This window comes from Ascaphus truei, unplaced genomic scaffold (genome assembly GCF_040206685.1).
Source record: "Ascaphus truei isolate aAscTru1 unplaced genomic scaffold, aAscTru1.hap1 HAP1_SCAFFOLD_128, whole genome shotgun sequence".
NCBI lineage: Eukaryota > Metazoa > Chordata > Amphibia > Anura > Ascaphidae > Ascaphus > Ascaphus truei.
Window position 1 is genome coordinate 426812 of NW_027454154.1, and position 20000 is coordinate 446811.

Below are 20000 nucleotides of genomic sequence, written 5' to 3' on the forward strand. Positions count from 1 at the left end.
TGAGAGTGAAATTATGTCTAAGTCCAGCTTTGGTACATTAGAAGCAACTCTGAAACTTAACCTAAGCGTTTTTCGAAGCTACTTTTTGGCTAACTTCTTATAGGAAGGTCTAGGAGCTCTGAAAATGAACGTGCGCGTCTTTCACTCTTCCAGAGGGACTTAGAAGAATTTTGTGATATTTTTTATTAAAATGGTGTATAAGGGTATATATATAAATATATTTTATGCACTGTATATGAGCTGGCGATTTCTAAGTCTGTGGTTCCGAGAGGGGGTAACCAGGCTCACTAATAAAGGTCAAGCCACTTGGCTGCCAGAATGCCCTGCTTCAGCACAGACCAGAAAGGCATTGTGATAAGCGTATCCCCGGTATAGTCAGGGGTTAATGGGAGTCGTCCCCGTCCCCACAGTATACGGCCAGAACCATGGACCCGGTACTTGTGGTTCGGACTGTCTCCAACCAGCCATAATGTTGTGAGAGTGAAATTATGTCTAAGTCCAGCTTTGGTACATTAGAAGCAACTCTGAAACTTAACCTAAGCGTTTTTCGAAGCTACTTTTTGGCTAACTTCTTATAGGAAGGTCTAGGAGCTCTGAAAATGAACGTGCACGTCTTTCACTCTTCCCGAGGGACTTAGAAGAATTTTGTGATATTTTTTATTAAAATGGTGTATAAGGGTATATATATAAATATATTTTATGCACTGTATATGAGCTGGCGATTTCTAAGTCTGTGGTTCCGAGAGGGGGTAACCAGGCTCACTAATAAAGGTCAAGCCACTTGGCTGCCAGAATGCCCTGCTTCAGCACAGACCAGAAAGGCATTGTGATAAGCGTATCCCCGGTATAGTCAGGGGTTAATGGGAGTCGTCCCCGTCCCCCCAGTATACGGCCAGAACCATGGACCCGGTACTTGTGGTTCGGACTGTCTCCAACCAGCCATAATGTTGTGAGAGTGAAATTATGTCTAAGTCCAGCTTTGGTACATTAGAAGCAACTCTGAAACTTAACCTAAGCGTTTTTCGAAGCTACTTTTTGGCTAACTTCTTATAGGAAGGTCTAGAAGCTCTGAAAATGAACGTGCGCGTCTTTCACTCTTCCCGAGGGACTTAGAAGAATTTTGTGATATTTTTTATTAAAATGGTGTATAAGGGTATATATATAAATATATTTTATGCACTGTATATGAGCTGGCGATTTCTAAGTCTGTGGTTCCGAGAGGGGGTAACCAGGCTCACTAATAAAGGTCAAGCCACTTGGCTGCCAGAATGCCCTCCTTCAGCACAGACCAGAAAGGCATTGTGATAAGCGTATCCCCGGTATAGTCAGGGGTTAATGGGAGTCGTCCCCATCCCCCCAGTATACGGCCAGAACCATGGACCCGGTACTTGTGGTTCGGACTGTCTCCAACCAGCCATAATGTTGTGAGAGTGAAATTATGTCTAAGTCCAGCTTTGGTACATTAGAAGCAACTCTGAAACTTAACCTAAGCGTTTTTCGAAGCTACTTTTTGGCTAACTTCTTATACAGTAGGAAGGTATAGGAGCTCTGAAAATGAACGTGCGCGTCTTTCACTCTTCCCGAGGGACTTAGAAGAATTTTGTGATATTTTTTATTAAAATGGTGTATAAGGGTATATATATAAATATATTTTATGCACTGTATATGAGCTGGCGATTTCTAAGTCTGTGGTTCCGAGAGGGGGTAACCAGGCTCACTAATAAAGGTCAAGCCACTTGGCTGCCAGAATGCCCTGCTTCAGCACAGACCAGAAAGGCATTGTGATAAGCGTATCCCCGGTATAGTCAGGGGTTAATGGGAGTCGTCCCCGTCCCCCCAGTATACGGCCAGAACCATGGACCCGGTACTTGTGGTTCGGACTCTCCAACCAGCCATAATGTTGTGAGAGTGAAATTATGTCTAAGTCCAGCTTTGGTACATTAGAAGCAACTCTGAAACTTAACCTAAGCGTTTTTCGAAGCTACTTTTTGGCTAACTTCTTATAGGAAGGTCTAGGAGCTCTGAAAATGAACGTGCGCGTCTTTCACTCTTCCCGAGGGACTTAGAAGAATTTTGTGATATTTTTTATTAAAATGGTGTATAAGGGTATATATATAAATATATTTTATGCACTGTATATGAGCTGGCGATTTCAAAGTCTGTGGTTCCGAGAGGGGGTAACCAGGCTCACTAATAAAGGTCAAGCCACTTGGCTGCCAGAATGCCCTGCTTCAGCACAGACCAGAAAGGCATTGTGATAAGCGTATCCCCGGTATAGTCAGGGGTTAATGGGAGTCGTCCCTGTCCCCACAGTATACGGCCAGAACCATGGACCCGGTACTTGTGGTTCGGACTGTCTCCAACCAGCCATAATGTTGTGAGAGTGAAATTATGTCCAAGTCCAGCTTTGGTACATTAGAAGCAACTCTGAAACTTAACCTAAGCGTTTTTCGAAGCTACTTTTTGGCTAACTTCTTATACAGTAGGAAGGTCTAGGAGCTCTGAAAATGAACGTGCACGTCTTTCACTCTTCCCGAGGGACTTAGAAGAATTTTGTGATATTTTTTATTAAAATGGTGTATAAGGGTATATATATACATATATTTTATGCACTGTATATGAGCTGGCGATTTCTAAGTCTGTGGTTCCGAGAGGGGGTAACCAGGCTCACTAATAAAGGTCAAGCCACTTGGCTGCCAGAATGCCCTGCTTCAGCACAGACCAGAAAGGCATTGTGATAAGCGTATCCCCGGTATAGTCAGGGGTTAATGGGAGTCGTCCCCATCCCCCCAGTATACGGCCAGAACCATGGACCCGGTACTTGTGGTTCGGACTGTCTCCAACCAGCCATAATGTTGTGAGAGTGAAATTATGTCTAAGTCCAGCTTTGGTACATTAGAAGCAACTCTGAAACTTAACCTAAGCGTTTTTCGAAGCTACTTTTTGGCTAACTTCTTATAGGAAGGTCTAGGAGCTCTGAAAATGAACGTGCGCGTCTTTCACTCTTCCAGAGGGACTTAGAAGAATTTTGTGATATTTTTTATTAAAATGGTGTATAAGGGTATATATATAAATATATTTTATGCACTGTATATGAGCTGGCGATTTCTAAGTCTGTGGTTCCGAGAGGGGGTAACCAGGCTCACTAATAAAGGTCAAGCCACTTGGCTGCCAGAATGCCCTGCTTCAGCACAGACCAGAAAGGCATTGTGATAAGCGTATCCCCGGTATAGTCAGGGGTTAATGGGAGTCGTCCCCGTCCCCACAGTATACGGCCAGAACCATGGACCCGGTACTTGTGGTTCGGACTGTCTCCAACCAGCCATAATGTTGTGAGAGTGAAATTATGTCTAAGTCCAGCTTTGGTACATTAGAAGCAACTCTGAAACTTAACCTAAGCGTTTTTCGAAGCTACTTTTTGGCTAACTTCTTATAGGAAGGTCTAGGAGCTCTGAAAATGAACGTGCACGTCTTTCACTCTTCCCGAGGGACTTAGAAGAATTTTGTGATATTTTTTATTAAAATGGTGTATAAGGGTATATATATAAATATATTTTATGCACTGTATATGAGCTGGCGATTTCTAAGTCTGTGGTTCCGAGAGGGGGTAACCAGGCTCACTAATAAAGGTCAAGCCACTTGGCTGCCAGAATGCCCTCCTTCAGCACAGACCAGAAAGGCATTGTGATAAGCGTATCCCCGGTATAGTCAGGGGTTAATGGGAGTCGTCCCCGTCCCCCCAGTATACGGCCAGATCCATGGACCCGGTACTTGTGGTTCGGACTGTCTCTAACCAGCCATAATGTTGTGAGAGTGAAATTATGTCTAAGTCCAGCTTTGGTACATTAGAAGCAACTCTGAAACTTTACCTAAGCGTTTTTCGAAGCTACTTTTTGGCTAACTTCTTATACAGTAGGAAGGTCTAGGAGCTCTGAAAATGAACGTGCGCGTCTTTCACTCTTCCAGAGGGACTTAGAAGAATTTTGTTATATTTTTTATTAAAATGGTGTATAAGGGTATATATATAAAAATATATTTTATGCACTGTATATGAGCTGGCGATTTCTAAGTCTGTGGTTCCGAGAGGGGGTAACCAGGCTCACTAATGAAGGTCAAGCCAATTGGCTGCCAGAATGCCCTGCTTCAGCACAGACCAGAAAGGCATTGTGATAAGCGTATCCCCGGTATAGTCAGGGGTTAATGGGAGTCGTCCCCATCCCCCCAGTATACGGCCAGAACCATGGACCCGGTACTTGTGGTTCGGACTGTCTCCAACCAGCCATAATGTTGTGAGAGTGAAATTATGTCTAAGTCCAGCTTTGGTACATTAGAAGCAACTCTGAAACTTAACCTAAGCGTTTTTCGAAGCTACTTTTTGGCTAACTTCTTATAGGAAGGTCTAGGAGCTCTGAAAATGAACGTGCGCGTCTTTCACTCTTCCCGAGGGACTTAGAAGAATTTTGTGATATTTTTTATTAAAATGGTGTATAAGGGTATATATATAAATATATTTTATGCACTGTATATGAGCTGGCGATTTCTAAGTCTGTGGTTCCGAGAGGGGGTAACCAGGCTCACTAATAAAGGTCAAGCCACTTGGCTGCCAGAATGCCCTGCTTCAGCACAGACCAGAAAGGCATTGTGATAAGCGTATCCCCGGTATAGTCAGGGGTTAATGGGAGTCATCCCCATCCCCCCAGTATACGGCCAGAACCATGGACCCGGTACTTGTGGTTCGGACTGTCTCCAACCAGCCATAATGTTGTGAGAGTGAAATTATGTCTAAGTCCAGCTTTGGTACATTAGAAGCAACTCTGAAACTTAACCTAAGCGTTTTTCGAAGCTATTTTTTGGCTAACTTCTTATAGGAAGGTCTAGGAGCTCTGAAAATGAACGTGCGCGTCTTTCACTCTTCCCGAGGGACTTAGAAGAATTTTGTGATATTTTTTATTAAAATGGTGTATAAGGGTATATATATAAATATATTTTATGCACTGTATATGAGCTGGCGATTTCTAAGTCTGTGGTTCCGAGAGGGGGTAACCAGGCTCACTAATAAAGGTCAAGCCACTTGGCTGCCAGAATGCCCTGCTTCAGCACAGACCAGAAAGGCATTGTGATAAGCGTATCCCCGGTATAGTCAGGGGTTAATGGGAGTCGTCCCCGTCCCCCCAGTATACGGCCAGAACCATGGACCCGGTACTTGTGGTTCGGACTCTCTCCAACCAGCCATAATGTTGTGAGAGTGAAATTATGTCTAAGTCCAGCTTTGGTACATTAGAAGCAACTCTGAAACTTAACCTAAGCGTTTTTCGAAGCTACTTTTTGGCTAACTTCTTATAGGAAGGTCTAGGAGCTCTGAAAATGAACGTGCGCGTCTTTCACTCTTCCAGAGGGACTTAGAAGAATTTTGTGATATTTTTTATTAAAATGGTGTATAAGGGTATATATATAAATATATTTTATGCACTGTATATGAGCTGGCGATTTCTAAGTCTGTGGTTCCGAGAGGGGGTAACCAGGCTCACTAATAAAGGTCAAGCCACTTGGCTGCCAGAATGCCCTGCTTCAGCACAGACCAGAAAGGCATTGTGATAAGCGTATCCCCGGTATAGTCAGGGGTTAATGGGAGTCGTCCCCGTCCCCACAGTATACGGCCAGAACCATGGACCCGGTACTTGTGGTTCGGACTGTCTCCAACCAGCCATAATGTTGTGAGAGTGAAATTATGTCTAAGTCCAGCTTTGGTACATTAGAAGCAACTCTGAAACTTAACCTAAGCGTTTTTCGAAGCTACTTTTTGGCTAACTTCTTATAGGAAGGTCTAGGAGCTCTGAAAATGAACGTGCACGTCTTTCACTCTTCCCGAGGGACTTAGAAGAATTTTGTGATATTTTTTATTAAAATGGTGTATAAGGGTATATATATAAATATATTTTATGCACTGTATATGAGCTGGCGATTTCTAAGTCTGTGGTTCCGAGAGGGGGTAACCAGGCTCACTAATAAAGGTCAAGCCACTTGGCTGCCAGAATGCCCTCCTTCAGCACAGACCAGAAAGGCATTGTGATAAGCGTATCCCCGGTATAGTCAGGGGTTAATGGGAGTCGTCCCCGTCCCCCCAGTATACGGCCAGATCCATGGACCCGGTACTTGTGGTTCGGACTGTCTCTAACCAGCCATAATGTTGTGAGAGTGAAATTATGTCTAAGTCCAGCTTTGGTACATTAGAAGCAACTCTGAAACTTTACCTAAGCGTTTTTCGAAGCTACTTTTTGGCTAACTTCTTATACAGTAGGAAGGTCTAGGAGCTCTGAAAATGAACGTGCGCGTCTTTCACTCTTCCAGAGGGACTTAGAAGAATTTTGTTATATTTTTTATTAAAATGGTGTATAAGGGTATATATATAAAAATATATTTTATGCACTGTATATGAGCTGGCGATTTCTAAGTCTGTGGTTCCGAGAGGGGGTAACCAGGCTCACTAATAAAGGTCAAGCCACTTGGCTGCCAGAATGCCCTGCTTCAGCACAGACCAGAAAGGCATTGTGATAAGCGTATCCCCGGTATAGTCAGGGGTTAATGGGAGTCTTCCCCGTCCCCCCAGTATACGGCCAGAACCATGGACCCGGTACTTGTGGTTCGGACTCTCTCCAACCAGCCATAATGTTGTGAGAGTGAAATTATGTCTAAGTCCAGCTTTGGTACATTAGAAGCAACTCTGAAACTTTACCTAAGCGTTTTTCGAAGCTACTTTTTGGCTAACTTCTTATAGGAAGGTTTAGGAGCTCTGAAAATGAACGTGCGCGTCTTTCACTCTTCCCGAGGGACTTAGAAGAATTTTTTGATATTTTTTATTAAAATGGTGTATAAGGGTATATATATAAATATATTTTATGCACTGTATATGAGCTGGCGATTTCTAAGTCTGTGGTTCCGAGAGGGGGTAACCAGGCTCACTAATAAAGGTCAAGCCACTTGGCTGCCAGAATGCCCTGCTTCAGCACAGACCAGAAAGGCATTGTGATAAGCGTATCCCCGGTATAGTCAGGGGTTAATGGGAGTCGTCCCCGTCCCCCCAGTATACGGCCAGAACCATGGACCCGGTACTTGTGGTTCGGACTCTCTCCAACCAGCCATAATGTTGTGAGAGTGAAATTATGTCTAAGTCCAGCTTTGGTACATTAGAAGCAACTCTGAAACTTAACCTAAGCGTTTTTCGAAGCTACTTTTTGGCTAACTTCTTATAGGAAGGTCTAGGAGCTCTGAAAATGAACATGCGCGTCTTTCACTCTTCCAGAGGGACTTAGAAGAATTTTGTGATATTTTTTATTAAAATGGTGTATAAGGGTATATATATAAATATATTTTATGCACTGTATATGAGCTGGCGATTTCTAAGTCTGTGGTTCCGAGAGGGGGTAACCAGGCTCACTAATAAAGGTCAAGCCACTTGGCTGCCAGAATGCCCTGCTTCAGCACAGACCAGAAAGGCATTGTGATAAGCGTATCCCCGGTATAGTCAGGGGTTAATGGGAGTCGTCCCCGTCCCCACAGTATACGGCCAGAACCATGGACCCGGTACTTGTGGTTCGGACTGTCTCCAACCAGCCATAATGTTGTGAGAGTGAAATTATGTCTAAGTCCAGCTTTGGTACATTAGAAGCAACTCTGAAACTTAACCTAAGCGTTTTTCGAAGCTACTTTTTGGCTAACTTCTTATAGGAAGGTCTAGGAGCTCTGAAAATGAACGTGCACGTCTTTCACTCTTCCCGAGGGACTTAGAAGAATTTTGTGATATTTTTTATTAAAATGGTGTATAAGGGTATATATATAAATATATTTTATGCACTGTATATGAGCTGGCGATTTCTAAGTCTGTGGTTCCGAGAGGGGGTAACCAGGCTCACTAATAAAGGTCAAGCCACTTGGCTGCCAGAATGCCCTCCTTCAGCACAGACCAGAAAGGCATTGTGATAAGCGTATCCCCGGTATAGTCAGGGGTTAATGGGAGTCGTCCCCGACCCCCCAGTATACGGCCAGATCCATGGACCCGGTACTTGTGGTTCGGACTGTCTCTAACCAGCCATAATGTTGTGAGAGTGAAATTATGTCTAAGTCCAGCTTTGGTACATTAGAAGCAACTCTGAAACTTTACCTAAGCGTTTTTCGAAGCTACTTTTTGGCTAACTTCTTATACAGTAGGAAGGTCTAGGAGCTCTGAAAATGAACGTGCGCGTCTTTCACTCTTCCAGAGGGACTTAGAAGAATTTTGTTATATTTTTTATTAAAATGGTGTATAAGGGTATATATATAAAAATATATTTTATGCACTGTATATGAGCTGGCGATTTCTAAGTCTGTGGTTCCGAGAGGGGGTAACCAGGCTCACTAATAAAGGTCAAGCCACTTGGCTGCCAGAATGCCCTGCTTCAGCACAGACCAGAAAGGCATTGTGATAAGCGTATCCCCGGTATAGTCAGGGGTTAATGGGAGTCTTCCCCGTCCCCCCAGTATACGGCCAGAACCATGGACCCGGTACTTGTGGTTCGGACTCTCTCCAACCAGCCATAATGTTGTGAGAGTGAAATTATGTCTAAGTCCAGCTTTGGTACATTAGAAGCAACTCTGAAACTTTACCTAAGCGTTTTTCGAAGCTACTTTTTGGCTAACTTCTTATAGGAAGGTCTAGGAGCTCTGAAAATGAACGTGCGCGTCTTTCACTCTTCCCGAGGGACTTAGAAGAATTTTGTGATATTTTTTATTAAAATGGTGTATAAGGGTATATATATAAATATATTTTATGCACTGTATATGAGCTGGCGATTTCTAAGTCTGTGGTTCCGAGAGGGGGTAACCAGGCTCACTAATAAAGGTCAAGCCACTTGGCTGCCAGAATGCCCTGCTTCAGCACAGACCAGAAAGGCATTGTGATAAGCGTATCCCCGGTATAGTCAGGGGTTAATGGGAGTCGTCCCCGTCCCCCCAGTATACGGCCAGAACCATGGACCCGGTACTTGTGGTTCGGACTGTCTCCAACCAGCCATAATGTTGTGAGAGTGAAATTATGTCTAAGTACAGCTTTGGTACATTAGAAGCAACTCTGAAACTTAACCTAAGCGTTTTTCGAAGCTACTTTTTGGCTAACTTCTTATAGGAAGGTCTATGAGCTCTGAAAATGAACGTGCGCGTCTTTCACTCTTCCCGAGGGACTTAGAAGAATTTTGTGATATTTTTTATTAAAATGGTGTATAAGGGTATATATATAAATATATTTTATGCACTGTATATGAGCTGGCGATTTCTAAGTCTGTGGTTCCGAGAGGGGGTAACCAGGCTCACTAATAAAGGTCAAGCCACTTGGCTGCCAGAATGCCCTGCTTCAGCACAGACCAGAAAGGCATTGTGATAAGCGTATCCCCGGTATAGTCAGGGGTTAATGGGAGTCGTCCCCGTCCCCCCAGTATACGGCCAGATCAATGGACCCGGTACTTGTGGTTCGGACTGTCTCCAACCAGCCATAATGTTGTGAGAGTGAAATTATGTCTAAGTCCAGCTTTGGTACATTAGAAGCAACTCTGAAACTTAACCTAAGCGTTTTTCGAAGCTACTTTTTGGCTAACTTCTTATACAGTAGGAAGGTCTAGGAGCTCTGAAAATGAACGTGCGCGTCTTTCACTCTTCCCGAGGGACTTAGAAGAATTTTGTGATATTTTTTATTAAAATGGTGTATAAGGGTATATATATATAAATAGATTTTATGCACTCTATATGAGCTGGCGATTTCTAAGTCTGTGGTTCCGAGAGGGGGTAACCAGGCTCACTAATAAAGGTCAAGCCACTTGGCTGCCAGAATGCCCTGCTTCAGCACAGACCAGAAAGGCATTGTGATAAGCGTATCCCCGGTATAGTCAGGGGTTAATGGGAGTCGTCCCCGTCCCCCCAGTATACGGCCAGAACCATGGACCCGGTACTTGTGGTTCGGACTCTCTCCAACCAGCCATAATGTTGTGAGAGTGAAATTATGTCTAAGTCCAGCTTTGGTACATTAGAAGCAACTCTGAAACTTAACCTAAGCGTTTTTCGAAGCTACTTTTTGGCTAACTTCTTATAGGAAGGTCTAGGAGCTCTGAAAATGAACGTGCGCGTCTTTCACTCTTCCCGAGGGACTTAGAAGAATTTTGTGATATTTTTTATTAAAATGGTGTATAAGGGTATATATAAAAATATATTTTATGCACTGTATATGAGCTAGCGATTTCTAAGTCTGTGGTTCCGAGAGGGGGTAACCAGGCTCCCTAATAAAGGTCAAGACACTTGGCTGCCAGAATGCCCTGCTTCAGCACAGACCAGAAAGGCATTGTGATAAGCGTATCCCCGGTATAGTCAGGGGTTAATGGGAGTCGTCCCCGTCCCCCCAGTATACGGCCAGAACCATGGACCCGGTACTTGTGGTTCGGACTGTCTCCAACCAGCCATAATGTTGTGAGAGTGAAATTGTCTAAGTCCAGCTTTGGTACATTAGAAGCAACTCTGAAACTTAACCTAAGCGTTTTTCGAAGCTACTTTTTGGCTAACTTCTTATAGGAAGGTCTAGGAGCTCTGAAAATGAACGTGCGCGTCTTTCACTCTTCCCGAGGGACTTAGAAGAATTTTGTGATATTTTTTTATTAAAATGGTGTATAAGGGTATATATATAAATATATTTTATGCACTGTATATGAGCTGGCGATTTCTAAGTCTGTGGTTCCGAGAGGGGGTAACCAGGCTCACTAATAAAGGTCAAGCCACTTGGCTGCCAGAATGCCCTGCTTCAGCACAGACCAGAAAGGCATTGTGATAAGCGTATCCCCGGTATAGTCAGGGGTTAATGGGAGTCGTTCCCGTCCCCACAGTATACGGCCAGAACCATGGACCCGGTACTTGTGGTTCGGACTGTCTCCAACCAGCCATAATGTTGTGAGAGTGAAATTATGTCTAAGTCCAGCTTTGGTACATTAGAAGCAACTCTGAAACTTAACCTAAGCGTTTTTCGAAGCTACTTTTTGGCTAACTTCTTATAGGAAGGTCTATGAGCTCTGAAAATGAACGTGCGCGTCTTTCACTCTTCCCGAGGGACTTAGAAGAATTTTGTGATATTTTTTATTAAAATGGTGTATAAGGGTATATATATAAATATATTTTATGCACTGTATATGAGCTGGCGATTTCTAAGTCTGTGGTTCCGAGAGGGGGTAACCAGGCTCACTAATAAAGGTCAAGCCACTTGGCTGCCAGAATGCCCTGCTTCAGCACAGACCAGAAAGGCATTGTGATAAGCGTATCCCCGGTATAGTCAGGGGTTAATGGGAGTCGTCCCCGTCCCCCCAGTATACGGCCAGATCAATGGACCCGGTACTTGTGGTTCGGACTGTCTCCAACCAGCCATAATGTTGTGAGAGTGAAATTATGTCTAAGTCCAGCTTTGGTACATTAGAAGCAACTCTGAAACTTAACCTAAGCGTTTTTCGAAGCTACTTTTTGGCTAACATCTTATACAGTAGGAAGGTCTAGGAGCTCTGAAAATGAACGTGCGCGTCTTTCACTCTTCCCGAGGGACTTAGAAGAATTTTGTGATATTTTTTATTAAAATGGTGTATAAGGGTATATATATATAAATATATTTTATGCACTGTATATGAGCTGGCGATTTCTAAGTCTGTGGTTCCGAGAGGGGGTAACCAGGCTCACTAATAAAGGTCAAGCCACTTGGCTGCCAGAATGCCCTCCTTCAGCACAGACCAGAAAGGCATTGTGATAAGCGTATCCCCGGTATAGTCAGGGGTTAATGGGAGTCATCCCCGTCCCCCCAGTATACGGCCAGAACCATGGACCCGGTACTTGTGGTTCGGACTGTCTCCAACCAGCCATAATGTTGTGAGAGTGAAATTATGTCTAAGTCCAGCTTTGGTACATTAGAAGCAACTCTGAAACTTAACCTAAGCGTTTTTCGAAGCTACTTTTTGGCTAACTTCTTATACAGTAGGAAGGTCTAGGAGCTCTGAAAATGAACGTGCGCGTCTTTCACTCTTCCCGAGGGACTTAGAAGAATTTTGTGATATTTTTTATTAAAATGGTGTATAAGGGTATATATATATAAATAGATTTTATGCACTGTATATGAGCTGGCGATTTCTAAGTCTGTGGTTCCGAGAGGGGGTAACCAGGCTCACTAATAAAGGTCAAGCCACTTGGCTGCCAGAATGCCCTGCTTCAGCACAGACCAGAAAGGCATTGTGATAAGCGTATCCCCGGTATAGTCAGGGGTTAATGGGAGTCGTCCCCGTCCCCCCAGTATACGGCCAGAACCATGGACCCGGTACTTGTGGTTCGGACTCTCTCCAACCAGCCATAATGTTGTGAGAGTGAAATTATGTCTAAGTCCAGCTTTGGTACATTAGAAGCAACTCTGAAACTTAACATAAGCGTTTTTCGAAGCTACTTTTTGGCTAACTTCTTATACAGTAGGAAGGTCTAGGAGCTCTGAAAATGAACGTGCGCGTCTTTCACTCTTCCCGAGGGACTTAGAAGAATTTTGTGATATTTTTTATTAAAATGGTGTATAAGGGTATATATATATAAATATATTTTATGCACTGTATATGAGCTGGCGATTTCTAAGTCTGTGGTTCCGAGAGGGGGTAACCAGGCTCACTAATAAAGGTCAAGCCACTTGGCTGCCAGAATGCCCTGCTTCAGCACAGACCAGAAAGGCATTGTGATAAGCGTATCCCCGGTATAGTCAGGGGTTAATGGGAGTCGTCCCCGTCCCCCCAGTATACGGCCAGATCAATGGACCCGGTACTTGTGGTTCGGACTGTCTCCAACCAGCCATAATGTTGTGAGAGTGAAATTATGTCTAAGTCCAGCTTTGGTACATTAGAAGCAACTCTGAAACTTAACCTAAGCGTTTTTCGAAGCTACTTTTTGGCTAACTTCTTATACAGTAGGAAGGTCTAGGAGCTCTGAAAATGAACGTGCGCGTCTTTCACTCTTCCCGAGGGACTTAGAAGAATTTTGTGATATTTTTTATTAAAATGGTGTATAAGGGTATATATATATAAATATATTTTATGCACTGTATATGAGCTGGCGATTTCTAAGTCTGTGGTTCCGAGAGGGGGTAACCAGGCTCACTAATAAAGGTCAAGCCACTTGGCTGCCAGAATGCCCTGCTTCAGCACAGACCAGAAAGGCATTGTGATAAGCGTATCCCCGGTATAGTCAGGGGTTAATGGGAGTCGTCCCCGTCCCCCCAGTATACGGCCAGAACCATGGACCCGGTACTTGTGGTTCGGACTCTCTCCAACCAGCCATAATGTTGTGAGAGTGAAATTATGTCTAAGTCCAGCTTTGGTACATTAGAAGCAACTCTGAAACTTAACCTAAGCGTTTTTCGAAGCTACTTTATGGCTAACTTCTTATAGGAAGGTCTAGGAGCTCTGAAAATGAACGTGCGCGTCTTTCACTCTTCCCGAGGGACTTAGAAGAATTTTGTGATATTTTTTATTAAAATGGTGTATAAGGGTATATATAAAAATATATTTTATGCACTGTATATGAGCTAGCGATTTCTAAGTCTGTGGTTCCGAGAGGGGGTAACCAGGCTCACTAATAAAGGTCAAGACACTTGGCTGCCAGAATGCCCTGCTTCAGCACAGACCAGAAAGGCATTGTGATAAGCGTATCCCCGGTATAGTCAGGGGTTAATGGGAGTCGTCCCCGTCCCCCCAGTATACGGCCAGAACCATGGACCCGGTACTTGTGGTTCGGACTGTCTCCAACCAGCCATAATGTTGTGAGAGTGAAATTGTCTAAGTCCAGCTTTGGTACATTAGAAGCAACTCTGAAACTTAACCTAAGCGTTTTTCGAAGCTACTTTTTGGCTAACTTCTTATAGGAAGGTCTAGGAGCTCTGAAAATGAACGTGCGCGTCTTTCACTCTTCCCGAGGGACTTAGAAGAATTTTGTGATATTTTTTATTAAAATGGTGTATAAGGGTATATATATATAAATATATTTTATGCACTGTATATGAGCTGGCGAATTCTAAGTCTGTGGTTCCGAGAGGGGGTAACCAGGCTCACTAATAAAGGTCAAGCCACTTGGCTGCCAGAATGCCCTGCTTCAGCACAGACCAGAAAGGCATTGTGATAAGCGTATCCCCGGTATAGTCAGGGGTTAATGGGAGTCGTCCCCGTCCCCCCAGTATACGGCCAGAACCATGGACCCGGTACTTGTGGTTCGGACTCTCTCCAACCAGCCATAATGTTGTGAGAGTGAAATTATGTCTAAGTCCAGCTTTGGTACATTAGAAGCAACTCTGAAACTTAACATAAGCGTTTTTCGAAGCTACTTTTTGGCTAACTTCTTATACAGTAGGAAGGTCTAGGAGCTCTGAAAATGAACGTGCGCGTCTTTCACTCTTCCCGAGGGACTTAGAAGAATTTTGTGATATTTTTTTATTAAAATGGTGTATAAGGGTATATATATAAATATATTTTATGCACTGTATATGAGCTGGCGATTTCTAAGCCGGTGGTTCCGAGAGGGGGTAACCAGGCTCACTAATAAAGGTCAAGCCACTTGGCTGCCAGAATGCCCTGCTTCAGCACAGACCAGAAAGGCATTGTGATAAGCGTATCCCCGGTATAGTCAGGGGTTAATGGGAGTCGTCCCCGTCCCCCCAGTATACGGCCAGAACCATGCACCCGGTACTTGTGGTTCGGACTGTCTCCAACCAGCCATAATGTTGTGAGAGTGAAATTATGTCTAAGTCCAGCTTTGGTACATTAGAAGCAACACTGAAACTTAACATAAGCGTTTTTCGAAGCTTCTTTTTGGCTAACTTCTTATACAGTAGGAAGGTCTAGGAGCTCTGAAAATGAACGTGCGCGTCTTTCACTCTTCCCGAGGGACTTAGAAGAATTTTGTGATATTTTTTATTAAAATGGTGTATAAGGGTATATATATATAAATATATTTTATGCACTGTATATGAGCTGGCGATTTCTAAGTCTGTGGTTCCGAGAGGGGGTAACCAGGCTCACTAATAAAGGTCAAGCCACTTGGCTGCCAGAATGCCCTGCTTCAGCACAGACCAGAAAGGCATTGTGATAAGCGTATCCCCGGTATAGTCAGGGGTTAATGGGAGTCGTCCCCGTCCCCCCAGTATACGGCCAGATCAATGGACCCGGTACTTGTGGTTCGGACTGTCTCCAACCAGCCATAATGTTGTGAGAGTGAAATTATGTCTAAGTCCAGCTTTGGTACATTAGAAGCAACTCTGAAACTTAACCTAAGCGTTTTTCGAAGCTACTTTTTGGCTAACTTCTTATACAGTAGGAAGGTCTAGGAGCTCTGAAAATGAACGTGCGCGTCTTTCACTCTTCCCGAGGGACTTAGAAGAATTTTGTGATATTTTTTATTAAAATGGTGTATAAGGGTATATATATATAAATATATTTTATGCACTGTATATGAGCTGGCGATTTCTAAGTCTGTGGTTCCGAGAGGGGGTAACCAGGCTCACTAATAAAGGTCAAGCCACTTGGCTGCCAGAATGCCCTGCTTCAGCACAGACCAGAAAGGCATTGTGATAAGCGTATCCCCGGTATAGTCAGGGGTTAATGGGAGTCGTCCCCGTCCCCCCAGTATACGGCCAGAACCATGGACCCGGTACTTGTGGTTCGGACTCTCTCCAACCAGCCATAATGTTGTGAGAGTGAAATTATGTCTAAGTCCAGCTTTGGTACATTAGAAGCAACTCTGAAACTTAACCTAAGCGTTTTTCGAAGCTACTTTATGGCTAACTTCTTATAGGAAGGTCTAGGAGCTCTGAAAATGAACGTGCGCGTCTTTCACTCTTCCCGAGGGACTTAGAAGAATTTTGTGATATTTTTTATTAAAATGGTGTATAAGGGTATATATAAAAATATATTTTATGCACTGTATATGAGCTAGCGATTTCTAAGTCTGTGGTTCCGAGAGGGGGTAACCAGGCTCACTAATAAAGGTCAAGACACTTGGCTGCCAGAATGCCCTGCTTCAGCACAGACCAGAAAGGCATTGTGATAAGCGTATCCCCGGTATAGTCAGGGGTTAATGGGAGTCGTCCCCGTCCCCCCAGTATACGGCCAGAACCATGGACCCGGTACTTGTGGTTCGGACTGTCTCCAACCAGCCATAATGTTGTGAGAGTGAAATTGTCTAAGTCCAGCTTTGGTACATTAGAAGCAACTCTGAAACTTAACCTAAGCGTTTTTCGAAGCTACTTTTTGGCTAACTTCTTATAGGAAGGTCTAGGAGCTCTGAAAATGAACGTGCGCGTCTTTCACTCTTCCCGAGGGACTTAGAAGAATTTTGTGATATTTTTTTATTAAAATGGTGTATAAGGGTATATATATAAATATATTTTATGCACTGTATATGAGCTGGCGATTTCTAAGTCTGTGGTTCCGAGAGGGGGTAACCAGGCTCACTAATAAAGGTCAAGCCACTTGGCTGCCAGAATGCCCTGCTTCAGCACAGACCAGAAAGGCATTGTGATAAGCGTATCCCCGGTATAGTCAGGGGTTAATGGGAGTCGTCCCCGTCCCCACAGTATACGGCCAGAACCATGGACCCGGTACTTGTGGTTCGGACTGTCTCCAACCAGCCATAATGTTGTGAGAGTGAAATTATGTCTAAGTCCAGCTTTGGTACATTAGAAGCAACTCTGAAACTTAACCTAAGCGTTTTTCGAAGCTACTTTTTGGCTAACTTCTTATACAGTAGGAAGGTCTAGGAGCTCTGAAAATGAACGTGCGCGTCTTTCACTCTTCCCGAGGGACTTAGAAGAATTTTGTGATATTTTTTATTAAAATGGTGTATAAGGGTATATATATATAAATAGATTTTATGCACTGTATATGAGCTGGCGATTTCTAAGTCTGTGGTTCCGAGAGGGGGTAACCAGGCTCACTAATAAAGGTCAAGCCACTTGGCTGCCAGAATGCCCTGCTTCAGCACAGACCAGAAAGGCATTGTGATAAGCGTATCCCCGGTATAGTCAGGGGTTAATGGGAGTCGTCCCCGTCCCCCCAGTATACGGCCAGAACCATGGACCCGGTACTTGTGGTTCGGACTCTCTCCAACCAGCCATAATGTTGTGAGAGTGAAATTATGTCTAAGTCCAGCTTTGGTACATTAGAAGCAACTCTGAAACTTAACATAAGCGTTTTTCGAAGCTACTTTTTGGCTAACTTCTTATACAGTAGGAAGGTCTAGGAGCTCTGAAAATGAACGTGCGCGTCTTTCACTCTTCCCGAGGGACTTAGAAGAATTTTGTGATATTTTTTATTAAAATGGTGTATAAGGGTATATATATATAAATATATTTTATGCACTGTATATGAGCTGGCGATTTCTAAGTCTGTGGTTCCGAGAGGGGGTAACCAGGCTCACTAATAAAGGTCAAGCCACTTGGCTGCCAGAATGCCCTGCTTCAGCACAGACCAGAAAGGCATTGTGATAAGCGTATCCCCGGTATAGTCAGGGGTTAATGGGAGTCGTCCCCGTCCCCCCAGTATACGGCCAGAACCATGGACCCGGTACTTGTGGTTCGGACTCTCTCCAACCAGCCATAATGTTGTGAGAGTGAAATTATGTCTAAGTCCAGCTTTGGTACATTAGAAGCAACTCTGAAACTTAACCTAAGCGGTTTTCGAAGCTACTTTATGGCTAACTTCTTATAGGAAGGTCTAGGAGCTCTGAAAATGAACGTGCGCGTCTTTCACTCTTCCCGAGGGACTTAGAAGAATTTTGTGATATTTTTTATTAAAATGGTGTATAAGGGTATATATAAAAATATATTTTATGCACTGTATATGAGCTAGCGATTTCTAAGTCTGTGGTTCCGAGAGGGGGTAACCAGGCTCACTAATAAAGGTCAAGACACTTGGCTGCCAGAATGCCCTGCTTCAGCACAGACCAGAAAGGCATTGTGATAAGCGTATCCCCGGTATAGTCAGGGGTTAATGGGAGTCGTCCCCGTCCCCCCAGTATACGGCCAGAACCATGGACCCGGTACTTGTGGTTCGGACTGTCTCCAACCAGCCATAATGTTGTGAGAGTGAAATTGTCTAAGTCCAGCTTTGGTACATTAGAAGCAACTCTGAAACTTAACCTAAGCGTTTTTCGAAGCTACTTTTTGGCTAACTTCTTATAGGAAGGTCTAGGAGCTCTGAAAATGAACGTGCGCGTCTTTCACTCTTCCCGAGGGACTTAGAAGAATTTTGTGATATTTTTTTATTAAAATGGTGTATAAGGGTATATATATAAATATATTTTATGCACTGTATATGAGCTGGCGATTTCTAAGTCTGTGGTTCCGAGAGGGGGTAACCAGGCTCACTAATAAAGGTCAAGCCACTTGGCTGCCAGAATGCCCTGCTTCAGCACAGACCAGAAAGGCATTGTGATAAGCGTATCCCCGGTATAGTCAGGGGTTAATGGGAGTCGTCCCCGTCCCCACAGTATACGGCCAGAACCATGGACCCGGTACTTGTGGTTCGGACTGTCTCCAACCAGCCATAATGTTGTGAGAGTGAAATTATGTCTAAGTCCAGCTTTGGTACATTAGAAGCAACTCTGAAACTTAACCTAAGCGTTTTTCGAAGCTACTTTTTGGCTAACTTCTTATACAGTAGGAAGGTCTAGGAGCTCTGAAAATGAACGTGCGCGTCTTTCACTCTTCCCGAGGGACTTAGAAGAATTTTGTGATATTTTTTATTAAAATGGTGTATAAGGGTATATATATATAAATAGATTTTATGCACTGTATATGAGCTGGCGATTTCTAAGTCTGTGGTTCCGAGAGGGGGTAACCAGGCTCACTAATAAAGGTCAAGCCACTTGGCTGCCAGAATGCCCTGCTTCAGCACAGACCAGAAAGGCATTGTGATAAGCGTATCCCCGGTATAGTCAGGGGTTAATGGGAGTCGTCCCCGTCCCCCCAGTATACGGCCAGAACCATGGACCCGGTACTTGTGGTTCGGACTCTCTCCAACCAGCCATAATGTTGTGAGAGTGAAATTATGTCTAAGTCCAGCTTTGGTACATTAGAAGCAACTCTGAAACTTAACATAAGCGTTTTTCGAAGCTACTTTTTGGCTAACTTCTTATACAGTAGGAAGGTCTAGGAGCTCTGAAAATGAACGTGCGCGTCTTTCACTCTTCCCGAGGGACTTAGAAGAATTTTGTGATATTTTTTATTAAAATGGTGTATAAGGGTATATATATATAAATATATTTTATGCACTGTATATGAGCTGGCGATTTCTAAGTCTGTGGTTCCGAGAGGGGGTAACCAGGCTCACTAATAAAGGTCAAGCCACTTGGCTGCCAGAATGCCCTGCTTCAGCACAGACCAGAAAGGCATTGTGATAAGCGTATCCCCGGTATAGTCAGGGGTTAATGGGAGTCGTCCCCGTCCCCCCAGTATACGGCCAGAACCATGGACCCGGTACTTGTGGTTCGGACTCTCTCCAACCAGCCATAATGTTGTGAGAGTGAAATTATGTCTAAGTCCAGCTTTGGTACATTAGAAGCAACTCTGAAACTTAACCTAAGCGTTTTTCGAAGCTACTTTTTGGCTAACTTCTTATAGGAAGGTCTAGGAGCTCTGAAAATGAACGTGCGCGTCTTTCACTCTTCCCGAGGGACTTAGAAGAATTTTGTGATATTTTTTATTAAAATGGTGTATAAGGGTATATATAAAAATATATTTTATGCACTGTATATGAGCTAGCGATTTCTAAGTCTGTGGTTCCGAGAGGGGGTAACCAGGCTCCCTAATAAAGGTCAAGACACTTGGCTGCCAGAATGCCCTGCTTCAGCACAGACCAGAAAGGCATTGTGATAAGCGTATCCCCGGTATAGTCAGGGGTTAATGGGAGTCGTCCCCGTCCCCCCAGTATACG